The sequence below is a fragment of the Panthera leo genome, chromosome A1, assembly GCF_018350215.1.
Source record: "Panthera leo isolate Ple1 chromosome A1, P.leo_Ple1_pat1.1, whole genome shotgun sequence".
In the NCBI taxonomy this organism is placed as follows: domain Eukaryota; kingdom Metazoa; phylum Chordata; class Mammalia; order Carnivora; family Felidae; genus Panthera; species Panthera leo.
Genome location: NC_056679.1, coordinates 110,171,885 through 110,199,403, shown reverse-complemented (window position 1 = coordinate 110,199,403; position 27,519 = coordinate 110,171,885). Strand labels below are relative to the sequence as shown.

The 27,519-nt window shown below is 51.9% G+C and overlaps 1 protein-coding gene across 1 annotated transcript in view; it reads left to right on the top strand.

The window, feature by feature from the left end:
- The window catches only part of FSTL4 (follistatin like 4), a 209,270-nt gene that overhangs the window by 56,073 nt on the left and 125,678 nt on the right, over positions 1-27,519 (top strand). The window lies entirely within an intron of this gene.

Genomic DNA, 27,519 nt, shown 5'->3' with positions numbered 1-27,519 from the left:
GGTGGGGGCAGGACGATGGGGTGGGCTCGGGGAGAACCGTGGGCACCACACTGGGAACCTGCCATTCACCTCCCACTGCCTAACACCAGGGTCTGCTCTTGCCTGCTTTATCCTGGCAAAACCCTCAGAGGGATTTCCTCAGACCTGTGGGAGAGGGGTGGGGGAGGGGGTGGCTCCCCATTCATAGAGTTTTAAAAGCAAAGGGAATTTTGCACCTGAACCCTGGTCTGCACCTTTGCCCTCGTCTGCCTGCCTCCATGTATCCTCAGTTTTTGGGACTGGTCAGAGAGAGGCCTTCTGAAGGGGCCCCAAGTACTGTGAGCACAGTGCTGGGAAGAGGACTGGAGCCCTGGGTGCCAAGGCAGTGGTAGGGAAGGGTTGGGACCACCAAAGAGGAGCTAGAAAGTTTGACCAGGTTCAACTCAAGTCACAGCACATTTTAAGGGAGCTGAAGGCATCTCAGATCTTTTCTGAAACAAGGTTTTTTTTCTCTCAAACAGCCATTACACTTCTGATGCCGCCTAGGGCAACTTTCTGGATCAAAGTGTAATTTAAATTTAAAAACTGAATTAGTAAAGGAAATTAGTTTTCTAAGCTACCCTTTAATGCCCTTGGAAGAATTTGACTAATATACTCACTTCCAAGCCTTGCTTTGCTTATCTATAAGATGGGGGTAATGCCTCATGCTCTCTTTGCCTCCCGAGGCTGCTGTGATTCTCAGTAAATCCATGCATGAACTGATATATAGCTCTCTATATGTAGATAGCTCTGTATCCGTGAGAAAGCCTGCTAAGCCTTCTTTTGTTTTCCGCATTAATTCCTTGGTCTACAAGGTGCTGTTTGTTGCTGAGCAGGAAGTTCCCGGAACCACCTCCTGCAAGTTTCACAACAGAGATGGGGTCTGCAGGCTTTGTCCCCGGTAGGGGTGGGGGCCGACCGTGCTGGATACGTTTTAGCCTCGAATGGCCTGTTTGCTCCAGGAGCTCCAGGGCCTTTGACCAAAGGGCACAATCAGGCTCGGTGCTCTAGGATACTGGCTGACCAGCCTCTCAGAGCCAGCGTGTCTGCAGATAGCTCCTGGCTCTGAAGCCTGGAGTCCTGTTTGTGAGCGGCCCATGGATGGAGTCTCAGTTCTTTCTAATATGGCCAACCTTGGGAGCTCTTGGCTAACCAGAAGAGTATGGGGTTAATTAGTGCACCCTCTCCCTGGCCATGATGTAGGGAGGCTTTGCCACAGGGCTACACTTCCAAAAAGGAGGCTATTTCTGTTCAAGATCAGACCTGGTGATTCTATTGCATATAATTCTCTATGCTCTGAATTTATAAAATGCACAGCTTAGAAGTGATAATGTGAGAAGGCAGTTTGTATGACTGTAGATGCCTGGAAGTTATCATGGTTGGCCTGTGTGGCCCCAGACAGGGGTTCAGCGTGCTGGAAGGAACAAGGCTCTGGGGCTGCCAAGAACGGGGTTCTTCGTCTCTGCCACATCCCACGTGTATTAATTTGGGCAGGTGTCTTATGTTATGAGTGTTTCCTCATCTCTCAAATGGAGAATAGGGCTGTGTGGGGAATGAAGTAAGATGATAAATGGAAATAAGGCAGCTGTAAAATTCCTGGCTCAGAGTAAGCCCTCAATGAACAGCAGAGGCGGTTCCATCTTTATTAGTTAATCGTTGTCTCGTTCAAGATCCTCTTGAGGACTAAGAAGAGGAAACTGCATGGGGCTAACCTGGCCTCCAGGAAGTGAGAGTCCGGGAAGGTTGTGCCGGGTAGCCTGCACCACCTCCACCCTCCCTGTGCATCCTAAAGTGAGCCCTGGCCATGCGCACAGAGTTCACAGCCAGCCCTCCTCAGGAAAGAGGCCTGCCCGGCCACAGGGAGACCCGTTCCAGCCGGCTGTGCCAGTCAGCCTAGTCACATGCAGATGGAACAGGCCAACAGGGATCATGAGACATGTGGGGAAAACCAAGAGCATAAAAGAGAAGAGCCAAGGTGAATGAAACAACTAACTCTGGGGCAGGGTACCTGGGGGGCTCAGTTAAGTGACTGACTCTTGGTTTCAGCTCAGGTCATGACCTTGAGGTTCATGAGTTCAAGCCCTGCATTAGGCTCCACACTGAAAGTACAGAGCCTTCTTGAGATTCTCTCTCTCCCTCTCTCCTCTCTCTCTCTCTCAAAATAAATAAATAAACTTAAAAAAAAATCCATGGGGGATATGGAACAAAAGCAAAATAGATTAATCTTTTTCTTTTTAATTTTTTTAATGTTTATTTATTATTGACAGATAGAGACAGAGCATGAGCATTGGAGGGGCAGAGAGAGAGAGGAAGACACAGAATCAGAAGCAGGCTTCAGGCTCTGAGCTGTCAGCACAGAGCCTGACGCAGGGCTTGAACTCACAAACCATGAAATCATGACCTGAGCCAAGGTCAGACGCTTTACCAACTGAGCCACCCAGGCGCCCCAAAATAGGTTAATCTAATAAACCCTTAGACTTTAGAAGATAATGTTTCTATAAAATGAGAAAGCGCTGCTAGGAAAAAGAAGACTAGAACAAGAAATAAATTTTGGAAATTAAAATACAGTTGCTAAAATCTAAACTTCAGTAGAAGGAGTCAAAGAAAAAGTCAAAGGAAGTATCACATAATGCACATTTTAAAAGAGAAGGAGACAGAAAAACTGAGAGATATGGACAGTCAAGCCAAGGGCACCAATATCCATGGAATCAGTCAGACTAGTCACAGAGAGACTTGAGGGGGAAAATTAGGGAAAGAATAACAGAAGAAAAGTTCCGAGAGCTGAACTGACATAGACCTTCAGATGGAAAGACCCACTGAGAACCGAGCAGAGGGAATGAAAGAAGTTCGAGGACCACTTGGGTGGCTCAGTCATTGAAGCATCCAACTCTTGATATCAGCTTAGGTCATAATCTCACGGTCATGGACTTGGGCCACACATGGGGCTCCAAGCTAAGCATGGAGGCTGCCTGGGATTCTCTCTCCCTCTCCCTCTGCCTCTCCCCCCACCTCAAAAATAAATACACTTTATTTTTTTTAATTTTTTTATTTATTTTTGAGAGAGAGAAAGAGCACAAGCAGAAGAGGGGCAGAGAGAGAGAGGAAGACACAGAATCCGAGGCACGCTCCAGGCTCTGAGCTGTCGGCACAGAGCCCAACGTGGGGCTCAAACCCATGGACCATGAGATTGTGACCTGAGCCAAAGCCAGAGAGGCTCAACCAACTAAGCCACCCAGGCACCCTTAAACAAATAAACTTTTAAAAAAAGAAGATCCACAGCTGCGTATCTCCTTGAAATCTAAGAACATCAAGGATGGAGAGAAGATTCTAAAGGCTTCCAGAGAGAAAAGACATGTCATCCACAAATACTCAAGAACCACTGTTATCACATAGGCCTTGTAGACACTAGAAAGCAGTAAAGCAATTGCCTTCCAATTTCTGAGGGAAAACAGTTTCTCCCTAGAATCCTATACCACATAAAGACATTCTCAGACAAGAAGGACATCAAAAATTACCTTCCTCTTGACTGACAAAGAGCAGGGATGGGGTGGGGCAGGGGAGCATAATGTAGTAAAACAGAAAAGTAATCTGAAAAGAAGAGCTGGTCCAAGAAACCGCAGAATTAATTCATGTGTGTCATGAAAGGAAATCCCAGCTAGAACAGGTGGGCCAACCACCTAGGATACGGAGGCACATCATCACGTAAGAAGAGGAAGGCACAAGGTCCTGAGAACACAGTCCTCAACCAGAAAACGGATTCCATTTCACAGAAATAAGATTAAGTAGCTCTAAAAGACCTTAGTGATGTGATAAAAAAAAAAAAATGAATATACATTTTTCAAGGCAGTTCAAAATTCTGGGAAAATCAAATTGCCAACAAGAAAGGCCTGGATAAATATATGGCAATCTAAGATGTGTCACAATGTTGCATTATCGGAGGAAAGGGAAACAAGAGAACTATGCCCATGAAGCCTATAGCACAGTCTCCTTCAGGCAGCACAGGTGGGTCCCCTGGGCCTTCCTTCCCTCCCTGAGGTGTGGTTCGTTGTGTCTTCCTGTGGAGGATGGTTACGTCATCAGAGTATTGGTAATCTCTGTATTCTTTTGCATTTTGAGTGTCAATGTATAGAAATTTAGGCTTATTACCTATAGTTACAGAATGCAACAAGGTAAAAATTAATGTTATAGAACCTTTAGGTCAGAAATAACAGGAAGGGATCTGGGGTTGGATTTCTCCCTCAGGAAAGGGGCAAGAAAGACTGCCTAATTGATCTAAGGTTTGGGCGTCTTGTTTTTATGATATGCATATATTGCTTTCAAACCTTTGTGAAAAGTCATGCCGCATTACACATCTGAAAAGTTTCATTCCAGCTAATTTTCACAGGCTATCTCATGCCTGTAAGAATTCACTGCATTTTCTGTTCTGTGCCTTTTACTGTATTTTTATTTATTTGCTGTTCTCCGAAGATTGTAATTTTGAATGGCTCAATATAGTTTCTCAGCTGAAAATGTCAATGTATTTCTGTAATAAAAATGCCAATATGTATGTATATATCTGGAATTAGCATAGAGATGATTAAGGCAGTTCAGTGTTGATCAATAATCATATTTGATTTAGGTTTTTTACTTTGCTTCCTTCAACCATCTTGTACTTTGATATTTATTACCACCCACTGAGATTCTGGCCTTGACTAAATAGAAGTTGCGGGAGGAAATTCACAACCTAGCGATTGAATTCAAGTGGTGTTGCTTTCAGAATAACAATACAGAATTAGGTCTCGTAGAGTAAATAGAAGCCCAGTAAATGGAAACTGTACCCCTAATAAAAATATCTCTTACTGCCTTGAACACATCAAAACAAATATCACCAAACTGTGGCCCCCAGTGATAAACACTTTATATTTCAACTATAGGGTCAGAGTTTGTCTTTCAATTGTGCTAAGCAGTTTGACCAAAACGTGTATTTTTTGCCACCTGTGGTTTTAGAAGATCTGAAATTCTCAGACCCCAGGATTCAGAAAGATGAGAGCGTATTGGAAAAGTTCTCTATATTCCATGTTCTGTGGGACACTCTGGGCCTGCTCACGTGTTCCTCGGACAGAGAGATGGCTCTGAGCCAACCTCGAAGGGAGCCCAGACGCTGGCCAGCCTCGTGCGGCCTCCACGTCTGTGCCCAGCCCCCAGTCCTCTGCTGGCACAGCTAGTGGCCCAGAGAAGACATTCCCCATCAGAGCCAGCTTCAACTGTCCCTCTGTCCTGCTCACAGAGGACTCAGAGGGTAAATCCATAAACCTTCTGTGTTTTTCCAGAGTTGCTAGGAAAATCTATGCCTTCTGCTTTGCTTCTTGCTAATTGAAATGCAACAGACTTTTCCAGGACCTTATGGTCTGAGCCTTCATTATAACGCATATATCACACGATATAGCCATCATCCTGAAGGGCTGGCAGGGTGCTCCCCGGACTGTTTTTCCTCAGAATGAAGGAAATGCCCCAACCCTCATGGTCAGTAGGATGATGATAGACACTGGGCTTTTCCAAGGAGAGCGGGAAGCAGCTCTCCTTGGAGGGTCAGGATCTGTGAGCACCCAGAAACAAGAGTCTTCTGGGAGACAGTTAAAAAGGCAGAATTTGGGGTGCTTTGCGTGCCGTGATTGCTGTGACACAAAAACGTGCAGCTTGAAGGCAAAGGACTGAAGGGATAGAGATGGCCTTGTGGTTTGAGGTTTGAGAATTTCTGATGATTATTTTTTCCTTTTTCCATATTGTCTCATGATCCTCATGAAGCAACAACTTTGAGGGCTATGATTTAGTTGTTCGAATTTAATAGAAGTTTTCCCGGCACCTTGGGCTCTTTCTAATTTTATAAATGAGCCACAGTGCAGCATAGGGATGAGATTCATCCCCATTGCCTGGGTTTGAACCTTTCTTCCCTTCCCTTCCCTTCCCTTCCCTTCCCTTCCCTTCCCTTCCCTTCCCTTCCCCTCCCTTCCCTTCCCTTCCCTTCCCCTCCCCTCCCTTCCCTTCCCTTCCCTTCCCTTCCCTTCCCTTCCCTTCCCTTCCCTTCCCTTCCCTTCCCTTCCCTTCCCTTCCCTTCCCTTCCCTTCCCTTCTCCATCAGGGGAAAACACCCCCACTACCAACAGACTCAGCAAAAAGACCCTTTCACTCTTCTGTCTCCAACAGTGAGCTATGCCAGGGACACTTCCATTTCTTTTTTTTTTAATACATTTTTTTAATTTATTATTTTTGAGAGAGAGAGCGTGTGGGAGGGGCAGAGAGAGAATCCCAAGCAGGCTTCACACAGTCAGAGCAGAGCCCAACACAGGGCTGAACTCATAAACCATGAGGTCGTGACCTGAGGCAAAACCAAGAGTCAGATGCTTAACTGAGCCACCCAGGTGCCCCAGGACACTTTCAATTCAGTAGGGGGCTACCAGCAGACACAAGCACACAAGCCTCGAAGGCAGGCATCCATGAAGGTACAGGTCTCCTTGGGGCCCATCAGCCACCCCATCCCGGGCCCTGAGTAGCTCTGCCTGATGTCCCATCTATTCTAGCTACTGCAGGTGTGAAGGCCACAGAAGAACAATCCCACCCCTTCCTGTGCCCACCAGCCCGTGCCCACATGTTATCCCTGTATCACTGCCCTCTTCTTGTTCTGTGTGTACATGTGTGTGTGCACCTGCATGTGTATGTGTGTATGTGTGTGTGCACGTGTGTGCATGTGTTGTGTGCATGTGTGTGCATGTTTGTGCTTGCGTGTATGTGTGCGCGCATGTGTGTGCATGTGTGTGTGCATGGGTGTGCACATGTGTGTGTGGTGTTTGCATGTGAGTATGCATGTGTGTGCGTATGTGTATGTGTGTGTTTTCATGTTTGTATGCGCGCATCGTGTATGTGTGTACATGGGTGTGCATGTGTGGTGTTTGCATGTGCGTATTCATGTGCGTGTACATGCATGTGTGTGCATGTGCTTGCATGTGTGTGCATGTGTGTGTGTGCATGTGCGTGCTGTGGAAGCCCAGAGGCCCTGCGGTGCCCCAGCCCTCCAGCAGCATCTTGTTGAGCGGGGCCTGCCCGGCAGGCCTTCCAGAGAAAGTCGCAGGCGGCTCCCAGTCAGGGTTCTCCCATGTGCCTGGTCCCACACACACCACCCCTGCCAGAGCCCACAAGCAGGAGCCAACTCCCAGTGTTTTTCCTCCTTGGGTGTGTGGAATGATAATATAGCAAATGAGCAAGTCGACAGCTTGCCTCCTTCCTGGGGTAGTGTAAGTGAAAGACGAAGGATGCTGCTCGCTCAGGGATGAGTTATGCAAGATGCCACGCTTTTCCTGACAGTGTGCTTTGCTCGGCGATGGCACCGTAAGGTTCCTCTGGCTCCAAGCTGTCTTTGCTCCATCCCCTTCCCTGCACTCTCTGACCCTCACAGGCCTCTCCTCACATTCCCACTCCTGCCAATCTCTCTGGTCACGTGAGGGCCTGGTACCTTCTTTCCTCCTGGTTCTAAGCCTGCTGTTCCCTGAGCTTCAAGCGATCCTGCCTCAGACTCTCCAGACCCGCCTCCCCTGGGGCAGTCCCTGCCAGTAGTCCTTCCTGTCTTCTCAGTGTCCGGTCCCAGCTCCCTGTCAGTTCCTGGGATCTGATGGGCCCTCTCTGGGACAGCACTGTGGACAGGCAGCTCAGGTGCATGGGAAGCCGTGGGTGCCTGACAGACAGTGCTGGAGCAGCTCCTAGGCCCTCTCATGTACCTGGTCCAGGTACCTGCACTTTGGTAGACCCGGGGCCGGAGGTTGACTGCAATATGCTAAAGACTTCTGATATGTCAGTAAGATAAGTACTCTTACTGTTCTTGCATTATGGATGGCCTTCAGAGAGGTTAGGCAACTTACCTGAGATCACACAGCTTGTAGGTGGTACATCCAGGGTTTGTAGCTAGGGTTTCTTAGAGGAAGAATGTTTCACAGTGGGTGCTGGCAGGACACAAGCATCACAGATGAGCAGAGAGCAGGGCTTGGGGTAGAGGTGCAGGGAGGTAATGGGATCTGAAGTCGGTGCTAAAGTGTTGGGAGGTGGGTGTGCTCCACCTGCTGATAAGAAGAGGGAAGAGAGGAAGGAGGTTCCCGCTGAAAGCCCTCCATGACGCCTGCCTCACCCCCTTCTCCTCCTCTCCCCCCATACTCACACACACCCACCCTCACGGGGGCTTGGCAGGGAGTCCACGTGTATGTGAAGTGCTGGAAGAGGCTGGTGAACTTTGGCTGTGCTCTGAGGTCTGAGAGCCAGAGGCTGAACCCGGCTAGTGTCCACTGGGAAGCTGGCTGTCAGTGCAGGATGGTCCTCTAGGCTTCGTCTCAGACTGTGGGCACTGAAAGCAAATGCGTCTGAATTCCCGCACATGTGTGGGTTTTTGTTTTTGTTTTTGTTTTTCTCCTCTGGTTGTTTAGGACAGGAGCTGGAGAAGCCGCCCAGGGAGCCCTGTTGGAAGAGCCCTAAGCCTCCCTCTCTGGCTGTGTGACATCAGTGGCTGGAGGTCCCCTGGACAGTAATTTCAGAGGACCTTCACATGTCACACATGAACCTTCAGGAAGCCTCACAGTGGGTCCAAAGGCTGACTGTGTTTCCATCGACCTGAGAGCTCCTCTAAACAGAGGCCTGGGCCCCCTCTCCAGAGGGCCGGTCGGACTGAGACCCAAACAGCCCTTGTTTCCAGCCGTCTCAGGGACTGACCCTACATTTTTGTCCAGTTATCTGAGTGAATTATTTCATTCTTTCTTTATGTCCTGAGCAAACCCACATCATCATTTTATTAATGTATTTGCAATTACCGGGTAATGACTTCCAGTTTAGTGTGGTCTGCGATACGGGGACACTTAATTACATATCTGCGTGATGGGCCTTTAAGTTCTCTGGGGCCAGAAGCTTTTCCCATCAATTAAGCTTCAAAGAAATGAGTTTTAGGCTCATCTGCAACTGTATTTTTTATGTTTCTTTTATGGCTCCCCTGCTTTTCTCCTGGTGTCTTTAGAGATACCAGGAAATGTGGTGTGGGGCTGAGGTATTTATGTGATATGCAGAAAACAGGTTTATAATGGTCATTATAAAATATCAAAGTGCTTTGAAGTAGGACAGTTTATATTTCCATTATAGTCATTTCATGGGTGCCCTCCTCAGTGCCATAAGGGAAAGGGGTGTTGCCCTGGAGGTGTTTTCTTTGGAAAGAAGCCACATTCCAGAACCTTCCATGGATCCCACACTCACCCCACACTGCACAGGTCTCAGGAATCTTACCCATGAACAATGGAAAGAAGATTTCCCTGCCATCCAGGGTGCTTCTCCTCTGTGTCAGGTGAGATGCTGTCCTGGGCCACTGACCCCTGCAACAGCCCCGAGAACAGATATCCCCTTTGCCCAGATGAGGAAATGGGGCTCAGGGAGAGAAGGTCTGAGCATCTCATGCATGGACCTTGTTAGTCATACTGATTCTCTCCTCTTGCCCCCACTTATGTCAAGAAGTTGGGTTTGACTAGAGAAGGTTCCAGGTAGAGGCAGAAGGCATGGACTATCTACATTCATTTAACCCAGCCATCTCAAGGACTGACCCAGTGGTTGTTCTGTGGCATCCTGGACCTGGGGTCAGAAGGAAACATATGTATGTCTCAATAGAAGTAACTGTGGACAAAAGTCACATGTCCATCCATTTGGTCCTTCCTTTGTTTGTCATATGCTGGCTGTGTGCTAATCACCTGCTACAGTGCCCGCTGGCTCCCAGGCCATGACAAGAAGGGTGTGGTGGACAGGGAGAGGAAGCAGAAATGATAAATGTTGGGAAGGGGGTGCCCAGGGCACTGTGAGGACACATGGGCACGTGAACCTGGCCAGGAGCAGTGGGGAAGGGAGGTACAGGGAAGCAGTGTGCCACCTGAGACCCAGAGATGATAAGGAATTTGCCAAGAGGTAGGACTGTGGTGCCAAGGCCCAGAGGTGATGCCAGGCCAGTTCGAGATGATGAAGGGGGCTCAGGTTTGTGAGTGTGGAGAGGCCAGGTGAGGCCGGAGAGCTGCAGGCCAAAGGGAGCAGCTTGACTTTACCCTGAGGGCAATTGGGAGTCCCCCAAAGATTCCTCCAGGTGCTGAGTAGAGGGGATTCGACTGGGACAAGATTCAAGTCTGAGGGCTAACCATGGTGAAATAATCATCCAAGTAGTGTCAATGGTTTCCTTGAACTGAAATAGAGTCGGTAGCAGTGAGGGAAACTGGAGCCATCAGGAAACACTCAAGAGGCAGAAATGGCCTGAGCCAGGATCAATGGGCCAGGGATGGGTGGGATTTCAGGGGCAATGTGTGATGTGTGGTTTGGACAGCTGGGGGCTTTGGTGCAGGGCCACTGGCTGGGTCGGGATGTAAAAGAAGAGGCAATCTCGCTGGTAGGTTCAGTGTGGGCCACGTTGAGTCTGAGGTTCCTGCAGGACAATGTGGGGCGATGTCAGGCCAGCAGTGGGGTATGAGGTCTGGAGCTTAGAAGAGGGTCTGGACTGGGCAGTGCATGGACACCTCTCCAGTCTTCCCCTGCTCCAGCCCTTGATTGACAGGAGACGCTACGGGGAGCAGCCAGAAGCTCCATCCGCTCCATCCAGCTTCTGTCTCCCCTTTAACCAAAGAACCAGAAGCTCTAGAAAGCCAGAAAGGCAGTGGCAGGAGGAGCAGCCAGATACTGTCATCAGTGATGAGATGTGACAGTGCATGTGGATGCCAGAGCAGGAAGATGGAGCATGGCAAAGAGGCCATCCTGGGGGTCCCGCTCATGTCCCACCCACAGGAGCTGCTCCCGAGAGAGCACCTGGGCCTCCATCTGAGGGCCACTCACAGGCAGAGCCAGTGAGGTGCCCCATCCCTGGGCAGTTGGCACTTTTCAGAGCGTACGTGGTGCGGTGGCCTGGGGCAACAGAGGCAGAAAGCGTAAACCAGACCCCTGTGGAAGTATGGCTCGCCCGGCGCTCCATCATGCCATGCCCAATGCAGGCAGGGACACCAGAAGTCTCCGGCTCCATTCAGCCCAGACCCCCATGGAGCTCACCTGCCAGCCAGACATTTCCCCAGGGGTGACCCAGGAGGCAGACACACCAGGGATTCAGTCTCGCACTCATACACAGCCTGTGATACACAAACACCCTCCCCTGCCAAATGCCTTCCACACACGTGCTAACCACCCAAACACTCTCTAGGGCCATACAGGTATGAATGACTTCTAGACAAGCGCCATGACTGTTTTCAACAATCTGTTGCTTCAAACCCCCAGGATGTTTAGTACATGTCACTTAGACGTTAAATCAACTCCACCGAGCCAGGTGATCTGGAAAAGGACTCTTCTCCGGCTCTTAGGTTTGCTTTCTGATAAATGGGATGATGATCCTTCGCTGGTGGTGTGTATTTAAAGCTCTGAGAGGTGGACAGTCTCCAGTGTGTAACATGCGGTCTGAAAACTAAAGACCTGAGCTGGGAGAAGAATCTCCTAAGACTTGAGTGGCGTTTTGAATGTAATTATTGCCGGTGTTCCCATGCAGCAGCCCCACCTCCAAGCCAGCAGACTCCCTCATTTTGTATTTACTTTTAGTCCCACACCATTTTCTGTGATCCAATAGCTCTTCCACGTTATTTGAAAGCCATAATCACAGCCATTTGCTCCGGGGGATTTGATCCTGATAAGTGGACCCAGACCCACTCCGTGAATTCGCCATGGGCTTTGATTCAGCGTCAGTGCCCCCCAGCCACACCAGCACAGCCGCCTGCATCCTGTTTTACCTTCTCCTTTTGAAATAGAGGTGTAGAGTGTGCCCACTTTAGTTGCAGGGGATTCTTTACAGCCTGCTTCTTAGTTGGCAGATGTAAATTTGGCTCTGTTGTTTGGCTCACGGGGACAGAAGCCCCCACCTAAGGATGCAAGCTTGATTTCCCTTGATGGTCTGCTTGATAAGCATGCACAGCTAGTCCAGAGACAGGGCCCAGTGTGCCCATCCCAGCCTCACACTCGAGTAAGGGCGGGCTGGAGGCTCTAGGACATACTGGGAAGGACGCTTCCCAGAGCTGAGCAATGTGGGCCTGGAGCCCCCCCACCCCACACCTCCCTGAGTGCAAGCCTGCTCCAGCTGCAAGAGGGAAGGAAGGACACAGCCTAGCAGTGCCCACATTCTCATGTCCGGGAGGATTGGCCTCTTGTCCGCTCTGTGCCCCAATGCCTGGCCCAGGGCTTGTTGCACCTGCGCCCTCAGGTACATCAGGTGTCAGTGTGCCTCTTCTGACTGAGTGGGGATAGGACCTAAGCACCATTCAGGGCTGGCTGTGCTCATTACCCCCTCCCCCCATTCCCACCTCCTCCCTCAGCTGGACAGCCCAGCTTTGCTGGGGAGGATGTAAGTGTGTTTTCTGGAGCCTCCAGATGATGGAGTTCTTCACCCCCTGCCTCTTTGGCCTGTGTTCATCCTGCGATCTACAGTTACGGTAAGCCTGGCAGTAATTCATGCGCTTGTGAGTTCACAGAGCAGGGGTGAGCTTCAGAGTCTCCCATCTCTGCCAAGCCAGGTGTTCAGACTGGTTATAAATTATCTCCTGCCTTGGAGTAAAACGCCCTCCGCTCCTTCCGTGTGTTATCCGAAAGTCAGGTCGCCTAGGATCAATTAGTCTGTCCCCAGGCACCAAGTGTGGGTAACAATGCGGTCGTGGCAGGTGTAGTAACCACAGGAAAGGTCCATATGCTTCCTGTCCCTGAGGCTCCTATTGTTGGCACATTAGGGCCCCTCTGTTTGGCGGGCATGTACCACATGTTGGAAAGCAAGTTAGCACCACAGGGCAGTTAATGTTGAAAATCAAGTGCGGAGTCTGGACCCTAATTGCCACAGAAAGGCGGACGGCTTTCTAGGAGTGCACGATTGAGCTGTGCCCAGAAGGATAGGCCAGGACACTACTTCGGTTCAGAGTTATGGGCCGCAAGGCCTGCGGGCTCAACTTTGCCGTCTGTCCTGGCTGGCCAGTCAGGCATCACTGGAGCATGAGGTGTGGCTGCAGAAGGGTCCATCTTGTCCCCTCTGAGCACATGACCCTTGATGCTCATTTCTGGGCCACACAAGCCAAGCAGCCAGGGCCATGGAGTCTGAATTGCACCTGGGCCTGAACCCTCATTTCAGTCCTCACAACCTTGGAGAGCAGGAAGAGAAAACTGAGGCAGAACAGGCCAGGGCATGGTCCGTGAGAGGTTCTAGGACCTTACTCCCAGACCCCGATCCTGGGGCTCCACAGAGGTCCCCTGGGTGCCAGGGCCCATGGCACACTCTCACTGAGAACACATCGACTGGCCAGCTACCTCCACACCAATACCTCTTTGCCAAGAGTCACCCACTGCCAGCCAGGCCTGCAACATGGGGCAGTGTTCCATGGGAGGACATTTCTAGGAGGGCACCTTAGCTCTGGACTCAGCATGCATCACACACCTCGCGGGAGCTGAGTGTGAAGGGGAGGCAGGACACCCCAGGCCAGCGAGGACCCCCTGACCCTCAGCGTCTTCCATTCCTTCTCCTCAAGCTGTTCAGCAAAGCACACCCTACACCCATCCTCCTCCCCAGAGACCCAGGTCTGAGCTAACAAGCAGCATCCCCAGGGAAGATAGATGACTTGGTGCCTGGCCAAAGGGATGCCCAGTCCAGGGCGATTTGACCAGAGACCAGACACGCTGCTGCTCCAGGTCAGTGACCCCCGCCTGTGAACTGCCAGCCCTTCCAGTCCCTCTTCCGCGTGCCCAGCCCTGGGCCTGGCCAAGGACGAAGCTCCTACCCAAAGCAACTAATATCTTTCAGATGCTGAGAAGCACCAGGCTGCCTCTTTTAAATAAACATATTATTGAAGTATAACACACACAGAAAATGAATAAATCACAAGAGTATAGCTCAGAGCATTTCCGGAGAGAACGCATCTTGTGACCGGCTCCCGGGGCAAGAAAGAGAATCTTACCAGCACCCGGGAGTGTCACCCACTCGGCCTCACTCAAGTCCCCACGCAAGCGTAACTGCTGTTCAGGTTGCCTTTTGGAAGAGGAGAGGTTGTGGCAAATCAGAGAGGTGGTGAGAGCCAGCACGGTCACTTACAGGAGGCCCCAAGAAGAGGGAGGACACTTTGGAAGAAGAGGGAGGAGACCAGCAGGTTAAGAAAAGCTCCACGTGAGCATAGAAGGAAATGACCTTGTCGGTGTGGCAGGCACAGACCAACTGGCATGTGAGCCCAGCACTTGGAGCACAAAGCCACTCTCTAAGAACTGAAGGGTATGGTTGCAACGTCAGCTTGGAGCTTGGACCATTTCTAGACTCTGCACAGAAAGAAGAGGCTTTGGAATGAAAGCGGTAGAAATTGTTAGTGGAGTAGAAAATAAAGATCTATTGGCCTTCAGGCTTCTTTCTGCCCCAGAGGTCAGGTGGGGCTGCCTCAGGCCAGGGTCCAGCTGTTCTGCCCTCCCTGAGAGCGGCTGGACTCTGGTAGCTCTGTGTCTGAGAGCCCTGAAGAGCATCTTGCAATGAGATCTTTCTAGATTTTCTTTCCTATCACGCTTAGGCACCAGCCCCCACCTGACCTAGGTCAGCTTTGGGTCACATGGAAATGCCCTTACTGAGCGTGGCTGTGGTCCCCCTGAAGGGATGCCAGCCCTGGGAAGTGACTGCCGGTCACCCCTCTCAGCTGGAGTCCCCGGAAATCCCCATCTTTGTGGCTTGCCTATTTTTCCTGGCACTGGGTGAGAGGATCAGCTCAGACCCTCGGTCTCTAGGCAAGGCTTCTGGCAGGAAGAGGCCCTCACGTCTGGGCATGTTATAGAATAGCCTGTTCTTTCCATGAATACAGCTTGTGGGGGCTCTTTGCGAGAGTGGAAGGCTAGAATTTGAAGAGAAGGGAGCCAGAGCAGGAGCAGGAAAGGCACCCAAAGAGTGTGAGCACAACATGCCAGGCAAGTGACAGCCGGGCTCAAGTCTCAGGGTGGAGAGCCTCAAGCTATGGGCCGCTGGCCCCACCTGCCCGCCCTCAGGTGTGCTCTCAGCTGTATACATTCTCCTTGGGAGATTCCTGTCGCTCCCATACCCTGTGGGTCCCAAACCCTCTGAAAGCACGTGAATCCATTTTCATGGCAGGCGAGGCAATGCCAAGGCCATTCCTGGGATCCGAGAACTTAAGAATAAGGAGGGCACAGAGGACGTAGTGATCTCCCAGCGTGGGCATCTAATGAGATGCAGCACCTCCACAGATTCCCATCTCTCGGCGTGCTGCAGACTGAGCTCAACCACCAGCCGTGAGGCTCAACTGTGTCTGCAGTGAGTCAGTTTGCTGCGGGCGGAGGGGCCTTCTGAGTGTTCTGAGGGCCACACCCTGGTCTCCCCTTAGGGTCCATTGCCCACCTGGCTCCTCTCATTGCCAGGCTCTGGGTTCCGGACACGGATACAGGGCCGCCGCGCATCGGCTCAGACTCAGCCAGCCTGGGGCCAGCTTTCATCGAGATGAGTTTCTGCTGTTCCCTCCACAGGGAGCGCCTGAATTTTGATAAGTTTCCAGTATGGTTAATTCCCTGAACCAGATGCAGGGAAGAGCCATCCCATTCTCCTCCCAGCAGCTCAAGCTCTGGAAATAATCCAGACGCTCCCCACCCCCCCGACCCCAAAGACTGTGCTTTTCCTTCAGAGTTGTTGTCTTTTGTTTCGTGTTGACCTGGGATTTACTGCCAATCATACTAGTCAGAGGGGTTCAGATAAATCTTCAAACGTCAGAAAACTTCTCTGAGTCATCTCAGGTCTCAAAATCTCTGGTCAGGCAATTCTTCTCTCAAATGCTATTTCCTGCCAAGCCTGTGTAAAGGCACGAATCCCTGGCTTAGAGCAGACCCTGTTTTCTGAGACCATTCTCAGGCAGTTTTCCTGTAATACCTTTCCTTCTAAAGTAAATGTCCCCTCGAGCCCAGCAAAGCTTCTACAGCTAGGGATGTGGAGTGTGTTAACATTTGAGCAGTTCTTTCCTGGAGACCTTCGCTCGGTGGCATTGATTTGCAGTCCACATGCCCCTCTTACAGAAGAGGACCATCTGCGCTTGCTGCCTCTAAAACTCAGTGGCTCTTTGGCTCACCTCAGGGGCTGAGCAAACACCCCTGAGACAACACCACGGTGAGAGAAACACCACAGGCCTCACCAGGCATGTGAGACAGGGGATCGGAATGCTCCCTTGCCCCGGTCTCCTCACCTGCCGGCCCAGAGCTCTCATACCCTGTCCAGGGGTGTCCTGAAAGAATAGATACAGAAAAGAGCCCAGTTCTGCAGAAGGGGGGAGGGACACAGGTCCTGGCCCCTGTCTCCTTCATTGGGGCATCCGCCATCTTCCCCAGGGGCTGCTGCCAGCTGCCTTCCTGGGGCCAGGCGGGCTCTAGAGCCCAAGGGTGTGTCTCTGGGCCTTCTGCCTCCCCATGCTTAGCCTTCAAAGGCTGGGCTTGCACGCAGGTATGCACGTGTACAAAGCATATCCACAGGGCCACATACGCCCAGATGCACCCCCATACTATTCCCAGTGTCTTAAAACTCCCGGGACTGAGGAGGCTCAAAAGAAGGCCACTACTTTTACACACACCAGGGTGGACCCTGTCAGAAAATAATAAATGCCGACCAAGACGTGAAAAAAATTTGAACCTTTGTACCTTGTTGGTGCACGTGTAAAATGGTACCGGCCACTTTGGCAAATGGTTTGGTGGTTCCTCAAAAAAATAAATAAATAAATAAATAAATAAATAAATAAATAAATAAATAAATAAATAAATAAAAATAGAACTACCACATGAGCCAGCAATTCTACTTCTAGATATAGACCCCCCCAAAAAAACGAAAGCTGGATCTCGAGGAGATATTTGTACATGCGTGTTTATAGCAGCGTTCTTCGTCATAGCTAAAAACCTGGAAGCATCTGGGGTCTATGGACCAATGGATGAATAAGCAAAATGTGGTATATGCATACAGGGGGATATTGTTCAGGCTTAAAGAAGAAGGAAATTCCGACAAGTGACAACATGGTTGAACTCTGAAGCCATCCTGTTGAGTGAAATAAACCACTCACAGAAAGATCCTGCAGGACTCCACTTGCATGAGATACTTAGTCAAAATCGTAGAGACCGAAAGTGCAGTGGTGGCTGCAGGCAGTGGATGGAGAGAATAGGGGCTGTTGTTTCATGGGTACAGAGTTTCACTTTTACAAGATGGAAAGGGTTATGGCGATGAATAGTGGTGATAGTTGCACCAAATTATGAATATATTTAATGCCACTGAAGTGTGTACTTAAAAAATGCCTAAGATAGAGGGGTGCCTAGGTGGCTCAGTCGGTTAAGCGTCCGACTTCAGCTCAGGTCATGATCTCATGATTCACGGGTTCGAGCCCCATGTCGGGCTCTGTGCTGACAGCTCAGAGCCTGGAACCTGCTTCGGATTGTCTCCCTCTCTCTCTGCCCCTCCCCCACTCACACTTGTGCACTCTCTGTCTCTCTCTCAAAAATAAACAAACATTGAAAAAAAATTTAATGGTTAAAATAGTAAATTTTACACTATGTATATTTGACCATGATAAAAATAAATGGGTAAAAAAGAAGGCCACGGATTCTAGTTGTCACATAGATCACTTTATTTTAATCCTGTCAGACCCAAAGCCACCTTTTCATAGCAAATATTTTGTAGAACCCCCATATAATTTTGAAATGAATATGTGTCTTATTCAAACTGGGATGTAAAGGAGAAATATAAGAAAAGTAGTAGGAATAAAGTCTGCCTTTCAGTATGTAAATGTTTGGACACCAGCTGCATATACTGAGTCATAGTGGTCAGATGTCAGCACCCACCCACGGATCCTGTGAACACAACAGCTACAGACAGACCCTGTGACGGGCATGTTATGTTAACACTTTGAGTACTTAAGTGATGTTGCTTTTGGAGGTGTAATTCTCCAAAATGGTGAATACTTCTTGATAAAGTTGTAAAGAGTTTACAATACCCAGCCTAGCTGCCTCCTTGGAAAATCCTTGCAAACCCAGGGCGCAAAATACTTTATATACAATAAACATATGCAATGTTTGTATAAATAACATTGCATTAGACTCTAGGCCTCTAGTAATAGAATATCTCACTTCAGTGACTGTCCACTGAGATGTTTGAAAACTTATAGGAGATGCCAGGCCCGCAGAAGTTTGTTGTACAGGACTCTGCTCCAAATGATAGATAGGATCCCTAGGGTCCCTGGCCCTACTCATTAAGGGCCGCTTAGGCCCCCCAGTCATTGTGAAAACAAAGATGCTCCCTACAAGAGTCCAGCTCACCTCCCAGGGACAGCACTGCCCCTCTTGAGATGTCTGATGGAGCCCCCTGCATGCATTGTGAGTCCACATGAGAGCAAAGTACTCCTTCTGCGGCATGCAGCCCTAGTCCTGGCCAGTGAGAGAGCCAGAGACAGCCTCAGGCCCTGCCGTGTCCCGGGCTGAGGTCCCCCTCAGCTTGGTAACCCCTCAAAGGCCATAGCATCTCAAAGCTCAAAGCAGCAACATTCCTGGACATCACTGACTCCAGAGAAGCTACATTTTCGCCATCCCAACAGCAGGACCCTTCCCTTTGGTTAGGTGTTTGGGGGGATGGAGTCTCAGGAACAAATAAATGGAATTGTCCCAGGCCAAGGGTGATGCCCACTCTCTTCCTCCTCATCCACTCCAGATTTCCGGCCTGGTGGCCGTGGCCTCATTCAGCTGTCCTGCTTCTCCTCTAGGTGCACGTGAGGGGTGGGGTGAGAGTGCACAGGCGCTGAGCTCTGGACAGGGCTGTGGGGGACCTGGAGCTTGTCGGGAGTCCATGTCGTCCTTCCAGAAGGAATTGGTGACTTGTTAAGGATCCCGGTTGGGTGTGGGTTTCTCACTAACACAAGAGTAAAAACTCAAGCTCTTCACGCCAGAAGAGCTTTAGCATTTATTCAAGTTTTCAAACGTTACTCTTTCACTCCCGGGCCACCTGATAGATGTGCCAGTCAGCCATAGAAAGTGCCTGTGGATCCCTCTCCCAGGAATCCAACCAATTTTGCTTTCTTTAATAGGAATAGAAGAGAGGATTGTAAATGTCAAATAGCAGATTGTATGGCAACATCAATTGAACCGGGCATTCATGAGGAAATGTACCATTTATCTAACAAAGGTCTGGGTGGTTTTGTTAATTTAAATTACCTGATTCTGGGGTGAAAATTGAGATGAGGCTTTGTCCACAATTCAGGCACGCATGGAGGTGGGTACTTCCCCAGCGCTGGAGAGGGCTTGGTCTGTGCTGCTGCAGCAGTCGGGGAAGGAACCCCGTGGTCTGCATGGTGTGTAGGTCGAGCTCAGGCAGGGCCAAAGGCCATTGGCAGCCTCAGACCTGCAGATTCTGTTTGTGGACCCAAAGTGGGCCGTGTACCTTGAATCCATGATGTTCAAAGGCAGTTGGGATGACTAATAGGGCACTCCGGAGAAAAGAAGAGAGGATATTGACCAAGGACCGTTGGCCAATGTGATGCCAGGCCCCCTTTAGGGCCTGAAAGGATGCGGGGTTGCTATGAGTGTGGTAAGCCCGTTGCTGATTCTGGAGTTGGGACTAGTGGGTGAGGAGGAGACCCAGGTGGAGTTTGGGGTGATGAAAGGGACAGGAGGCCTGAAGAGTGCCTCCAAACCACGGGCAGGCAGCTCACCAGTGAGTTCGTGCCCAGTGATCATGCACACCACGGGGTGCCATGGCCAAGCTCTCTAAGACAGTGACGTTCACCCAGAAGACACAGAGGCACTGGAATGCTGTCTAAGGAGGAGGCAGACTGGGGGCGAGGACACGGCGAGAGTGTGTGGCTTGGGGCAGAAACAAAAGCAGCCCCTTAGAGGTGGGCTTTGGCAGAAAAGCCAAATTTAGAGAAAGGGCTTTTCAGGAAGGGGGTACGTGGGAGCAAAGTCTGCAGGCCTGCTTCTGGAAGGTAGGGGAGTGGCCAGCAGCTGTAGCTCAGGTCATGGCGGAAGGATCTCCCCAGGGTGCTAGAGTGTGGGTGACTGTGACCCATGTGCTCAGCAGTCACAGCCAGGAGGGGGTCAGCACATGGCATGACTTAGAGCGCACCTGTTCATGTTGGGGATTGTGAGGAGACTGTATCATGTGTGCTTCACAGTCTGCTAGACTTTCCAGAGCTTTGTGGCTTGGTCAAAGCAAAACTACATCGTGTTAGCAAAAAAGTGTCCTGAAGATAAACCCATTGATTTTGGCATTTATTGTTAATTGAGTTTTCTCAGAAACGGCAGCAGAAAGATTGTTAATGTTCATGAATTTACATCAAGTTAAACATCTGTTCCTCTTAAGCTAAACTCCAGTAAAGTTATGGCAGCTCATAAATTAGATCTGGGAGTAAAATGCTTCCTGCTCTTTGCACAGCTTAGTGGTTTCCAAATAGACCTCAGAATGACACATTGCAACTGAGGCCCGTGTCACACAACCACGTTCAGCCGTGATGTCGGTGCCAGACGATTAAGCCAGGTTTTTGCTTTGGTGGTAAAGATTGCAGCTTTATCAGACGGCAGTGACATTACTTATCAGGCGGGATGGGGACAGTGTGAGAACTAGGGCTGCTAATGTTTGCATTGGGGGTGGGGGAGAGTCTGCCCATGAGCAGACCCAACAGCGACCAAGAGCTTGTGGGCACATCCAATCTCTCCCTTGGGCCCCTCGGGGGGTTCCTGGGTGAGGGTGTCAGGATCTGAGCCTAGGGTCTGGAGCACGCTGCCAGGTCGGGGAAGGGCTGGAGTCCAGTGGGTGTGGCTCAAGGGCATGACTGACTACCACGCAGTTTCTAAAGGGATGGCCTAGGTGTGGTTTTGGAAGGGAGATGTCACAGTCCACATGCTGGCATCTCTGAGCACGACCCACCAGGCCCCTCCCCAGTGCTTCCTTCCCATCTCCCTCTCCCTTAACCCACACCCGTCCCCAAAGGGATTGCTCCTGCCAGCGGCAGAGCAGTGGCCTTCATGTCGAGTAATCTGTGTCCTGCAGTCCCCTGTCCGGTAAACTTAGGCTTTGTTGGGGACTCCCAGAGTACAGGGCTGCCACCGTGCGGGATGGCTATCAGGGATTGGGGTCTTCATGGTGGCCTTGGGATTGCCCCCACCTACCACTACCCGCCAAACCACCAGGGTCCCCAGGGTCAGCTTTGTGCTCATTTGCTGACCAGAACCCTAGTGTGGAATTGGATCCTTCCCAAAGTCTGCTGTGGCTGAATTCACCCCCAGGCCTCCCCACCTGAGCTGCTGCTCCAAAGCATGGGTCCCCCCGCCCTGCTGGCCTCTTCACAGGGCTATCCAGGCCTGTCCTGACCAGCAGAGGCAGAACAAGAGGGCAGACGCTCACATTTTCCTCCTCTCCGGAGGCAGTATCTAGGGAGCTGTGTATGCCCACCAGAGGGGACTCAGAGGAGCCACGTCTATGCAACCTAGTGTCCAGAGGGGCAACAATCCCTCTGTGGCTCACCACCTGACCACCCACCCCAAGGCTGGCCATGCCAAACTCCATTCTGTGGCGCCACCATTGCAGGTTTGGGGGGGACCCCAGTGGATGAGATAGGGTCCAAGCCCCCCAGTGACCCCACGTACCATACGCTGGAGCTGCCCATGCCACACCCACGTCACACACGCTGTCCTTCCACAGGAGCTGGCGTGAGTCAGGACACACCTCCCAGCCCCCTCCAGAGTTCCAGACCTTGGTCACTGTGGCTCAAAGTGGCTGAGATTGTCCCCTCCTCTGGGCAGGGCTACAGCCTTCATCTGAGCCCATCTGCCGCCCCCTCCACCTAGGATTCCACAGCTGTCCAGTGAGCAGACATTCAGACAGTGCCTTCTATATGCCAGACCTGCACCAAGGCCTGCCCCTGGCCCTGGGGGGCCTTCAGTCCCACAGGGCCACCTGGCAGTCAGCAGGGAGCGAATAGGAGCAGAGAGTGAGGCTGGCAAAGTGTAGCAGTAGGGAAAGGGGACTAGCCCGTGGGGCACCTCTGTACCCAGAGCGGCGTGTTGGGGAGACAGACCAAAGGACTCGGTGAAGAGATGGCTGAGGGTGAGGGAGAAGGAGAGACAGCCCGGGATGGCCCCTCACCACCCGCCCTTCCCTGTGCCTGGTATCTCCAGCCTACCCCTCGCCCGCCTGCAGGTGCCTCCTGTATCCGGAACCTGGGCTTCCTGCAGGGGTCTTGACCGTGCACAGCCTCACACTCCATTAGAATCTGAGCTCCCCGCTGCCCGGATGGCATCTCCGCCCTGCCCTCCTATACAAACCCCCCTCCCTTGCCTCTCGGGGGCTGCCAGCCCTACCCACATCTGGAACAGGAAGCCTCACCTGCCTCAGAGTGAAGACGGATCCTTTGAGGCCCAGTCCGGCAGGGGCACGTGTGGCTAATGGAATATTCACAATGTCTCCCTTGCTTCCCTTTGTTTTGCACTAGAAAGTGTTCCTTTGATGGACATTTAATTCCAGAGGCTGCTACCTGCTTCCTATCTCTCTTTGCTCAAAAAATTAAATGCGGATGTGCCCGTGCTCCTGCTATAATAATGTCCCTCGGCGTGGTGGGAGCGCGGCTGGGATGGGAGAACATTAGAATCTTCACAGAGGGACAATTATTGAGGGAACTAGATTAATGAGGTGTCATAACAACTTAGCCAGATCTGTGGCTGACCTTTCTCATGGAGAATGGGCTTGATAAATGTAGTTCATTACCAAGTTCTGACATGAAAATAGGATCACACTCCGGGCTCCTCAGCAGGCTGATCAATATTTTATCTGCCAAAGCAGCAGGAGGAGCCCCGTACACATGCGCTGGCAGGAAGCCTGAGACCGGTGCCCAGGGGGCCACTGTGCACAGAGGGCACCCAGGCTGGCAGGAAGGTAGCTGGGTCCTTCCAACGGCCTGTCAGGATGTTCGTCTGTGTCGGGCCAACCAGGACATGAGCCTCCCTCCCTGAGAGGCCCCAGAGTGGGAGCGTCTGTGGGCAGTGGAAAGGGAGGGAGGTTTATCTACGAATACCAAGTTCATGGCCACCTGTGCCAGGCACTGGGCGTTGGCGAAGGGGATGATGACAAACGAGCTGCAGCCTGGCCCGCTTGGGGCATCAGCCCTACTTCATCCAGAGAAGCCCTCAGGCCTGGCTGACTCCTTGGGACTTTGCAACTCTCAGGGCCACAGAAGCTAGTGAGGGATTGTCATTGCCCCCGTTCTAAGGTAGGAAGTGGAGGCTGGAAGGGCAAGGGAATGAATGCCTTTCCTGGGGTCTCACAGCTCATCAAGGCAGAACCAGATGGTCTCCTGACTCCCTGTCCAGTGCTCCGTCCAGTCTTGTGGATTATCATTAACAGGGGTTGGTATCAGGTAGACACAGCAGCCTGTGATGAAGTCATGGGCAGGGTTGTTACAGGGTGGTCCCATCACCCCTGGCTTCTCTATGAGACAGTCTACCCTGGAGCCACAAGACTCGGTACTCAGCCATATTCCCTAAGTAACTCATTCCCCACGCATTTCGCACTGTAGTGTTGCCTGTGTAAGTGTCCAGTCTGGTCCCACCTGCCTGGAACTTGCCATCCCATGGAGGGGATATGGCAGATGCTTGATACCCCATCCAGATTCCCTCATTCAACCCCACAGGTTGTGTGAAGCTTTGGTGGACCATTGCCCATAACGCTGGCTGATAGCCTCCAACCTCAGGGACCCGCATCGTCAGCCTGAAGGCACTTTCGGGCCTCAGGAGTGTGCTCAGTCCTCATTTGGGAAGTCCAGAAGTGCCAGACAGGGCAGTAGTTAATGCCCCCAAAAGCAACCCTCAGTCAACAAGGGACGGAAGTTGGTGGAAGAGTGTCCCGCACCCTCCGACCTAAGCGGAGCGACTCTGAGGCCTGCTGGACGTAGTCTCTCCAAGGTTCCGTGGAACTGCGCCCCGGTTGCCCACAGTGGCCACCCCCCCTTTATTGGCTTTCCCCCACCCCAGGCTCACCTCCCTCTTCCTTCCCCTCAGTTCTTGGGGCCATCTCCAAACATACCCCTCACCCTAGATCCTTGTCTCAGGGGTTGTGCAAGCCTCCCACTCTCCAGAGTTCTCGGTGGAAATCCCACCAGCTGTGGATCTGTTAGTGAGGAAGCTTCACTTTACTCGGGGCTGAGTCACACAGGCCCTGATTCGAGGCTCTCAGGAAGGGCTGACCATTGCCATTCTCACCATCATCATGGCCAGCACCCATAGGGACCCAGGGAGGGGGGTTGTGGTCCCCAGGCCTCAGCCACGCCCCCTCCACAGACCTTCTCTCCAAAGGGCCGAGCGTCCAGAGGGCCAAAGATAAAGTCTAGGCAGGTGATCCCTCTCTCCCCCTGGGACCCAGGCCCACTCCAAATAGGGGCAGGGATGCTAGTTTAGACTCAGTGATGTCTCAGCAGGGCCCTGAATGAAGTCAAGAGCAAGCCACGTGGAGATTTGGGTCAAGAGCATTCCAGATGGAGGGGGCAGTGAATGCCGAGCCCCGGGCAGGAGCACACTGTAGGGTCCAGTCTCTCCTTCCACACCCCCACTGCTTCATGTCCCCTGCGTGGGTTTGCTGGGTGGGGTCGGGGGTGACCCAGCTGAAGTGAAGAAGAACCCAACCCTTGAGTATTGGCCCTCTCTTGTCCAAACTGAGTAAGAGGAAGAGGAAAGTCAGAAAACAGAGGCTGTGTGGGCCAGGCCCTCGGGGTCCCCGTGAGGCAGAGGTGGGCCAGCCCGGGGCTCAGCATCTCCTTTGCAGAGGGCCCTGCTTGACCTCCTGCCAACCCTTGGGAGGGAGATTTGGAGGATGTCTTTCCTTTCTTTATATTCATCTGCACTTTCCAGACATTATTTGACAGACACATATTTCTTTTCTAATAAGATAATTGTTCAAAACCGGCAGCAGGGTGGGGAGCCTTTAGCTAAAGGCCAGGTCTGGCAGATCCACAAATGCCCGGGGCTCCCCCTGTGAGCCACTCCTGTCTGCTCCCATGGTGACACCAGGGGCAGGAAGAAAAACAAATACAACTGAGACTTGGTAAGCTGGCACTCCTGCCAACCTTGCTAGCCTCTGCATTCTGGAAAGCAAGGCCTGCCTAGGGTGGGGGGAGCTTGTCAGGGGGCCGTCCTTGCTGGAGATAGAGGGTCAGAGGGCATCCCGGTGAGAGGGTTTGGACTTCAACTAAAATGACCATCTCCATGGGTGCAAAAATGGCACCATTGGGCATCTTCCCTCTGGTTCTCACAACTCCTCAAAGTTCTAGGGACACTAGAGGAGGTCGGGAACATTGGGCCAATGGTTTCGTTATCCGAGGCTAAGACTCATGTCAAGGGCAACTGCTTCTGGGGTAAAGGAGGATAAGATTCTCTCCCAGCAGCACACCACTTCATCTTGAGAGCCCGGTCCCCCACAGCCCGGGCACAGTGAGGGCTCTCAGTAAGGACAGAAGGACAAAGGAGTGCCTGACATCCTGCCTCAGCCCACGCTTCCCTCCCTCCTTGCTGCTCACTCAGACCCACACCAGCTTCCTCCGGATACTTGCCCCTGCCCTGTGTTCCCTGCTGCCCGGCATGGTCTTCCTTTCTGTCCTTCCTCCTCCAGGGCTCATCCTGCAGATCCCTCCCCGAGGGAGGCTGCCTTCACCCTAGCCCCGTGAGCTCTCGGTCTGGGGGCACCTCTGACACTCAGGACTGGAAGCCCCGTTGTGTCCCAGCATGCCAGCGGCATCTGGCACAGACTTTGCAAATAAATGCCGACAAAGGGTGGGAGGGGCATGGCCTGTGTGGGCCCTGGCAGGGGGCAAGCTCGGGGGCTCTGGGAGTGGACCCTTCCCCACCCCTTACGCCAGGTTCATTTCTAGACACGTAGCTACCGTCCTGAGCAGGAGGTGTGTGCGGGGCAGTGCCAAGGTGGAAAAGCCAGAAGCCTCCGAACTCGCAGTGAACTGTACGGCCGGAGGAGGAGGAGCAGGGCCTAGAGACCCTGCTGTGGACCGCCTGATGGGCCCCACCTCAGTGGTTTCCCTGGCCTGCTGAGGTGGGAAACCTCACGGTGGGGGCCACGGGGCTGCCTAGGGCAGCAGGTGGCTCTCAGGAGATCTGTGCCCCACCGAGGTCTGTGAGGCAGGTTGGAGGGACCCGGAAGGATGAGATGCCCCTGCCCATCCTGCTCAGCCTGGCCCATCCCTCAGGTGGCCCTGCTGTGCACGGTCCCTGCAGACCGTCCACACAGCAACCTCCTTCCCATCCACACTGCTCGTGTCCCGTGTCCTGACTTCTGCTCCATTCAACCCTGCTGGGGGTTTGGGGGGAAAAGATTGGGCCCAAACTCTTCTTCTCTGTGCCCAAAACCGACTTTTACCCGGGCCCAGGAAGAAGAACCCAGCAGGCTACCACATCTTCCCCCGGGCGGGAGTGATTCTGTAGTGGGACAAGGCCACTGATTTCAACACCGTGCACTTCTGTGGACTTGAGAATCTGGTTTGCCAGCTGGGAGCCCTGAAAGCTCCCAGGAATGGATATTCCTTTCAGACCAGAGAGAGATACTAGCCAGGTTAGGGGGTTGGGAGAGCCATTCTCGTCAGAACATGGAAACTCCCAGAGAGCAAATAAATTTGATTATATTGAACACAGCAATTGATTTTTTTCTAAATAAACATGCAGGAGAAAATGGTAACAGGCATCTGTTTCTGACGAGAATCAATTGACCCCAAATTAGAAGAAAATCTAGAAACGCAAACAAGCACGAGAAAAAGTGGTTGGGCCATCGAAGCTTGTCTAGTGAGGGAGGGAGGGAGACAGACAGACAGACAGACGGACTTCCCTGTGAGCCTTTCCCCACCAAGTAGCTTCCTTGTTTGTTGCTCTTCAGCAAATGTGGTTTTGGTCATGAGGAAGGGACAGTAGCTATCATTTTGTGAGCCCTTATTCAGTGCCAAGCCAGTGCTGAGCCCTTCATGTGCGTATCTTATTTAATCTTCATAACATCCCCATGTGGAAGGCACTGTTCTCCCCACCTCACAGATGAAATCACAAGGCACATGTTCAGGCAGCGGCAAACCCAGGACTCACGCTCAGTGGACTCTGGAACCAGTGCTCTCCAGCACTGCTTGATATTGACTCTCCAACCCTGAGCTGTTACCTGGTGCCCTCAACTGGCCTTGCACTTGAGGGGAAGAGCCCCAGGCCCAACAGTCCCTTCCGAGCAGCATGCATTGGCCTGGCATTCGATGGGGTAGACAGTGAGGAGCCCATGCCCATGCCCACACCCACTCCCCAGGACTTAGCAAAGCCAAGTGCCATAATGCTCCCTCCCCGGGGAGGTGGGGAAGTGGGAGCGCGAGGAGCCATCCTGCTCCTCGAACAGCCCCACAGCCTCAGCTATGGGCTGAGCCCTGCGTGGTGTTCACCCTAG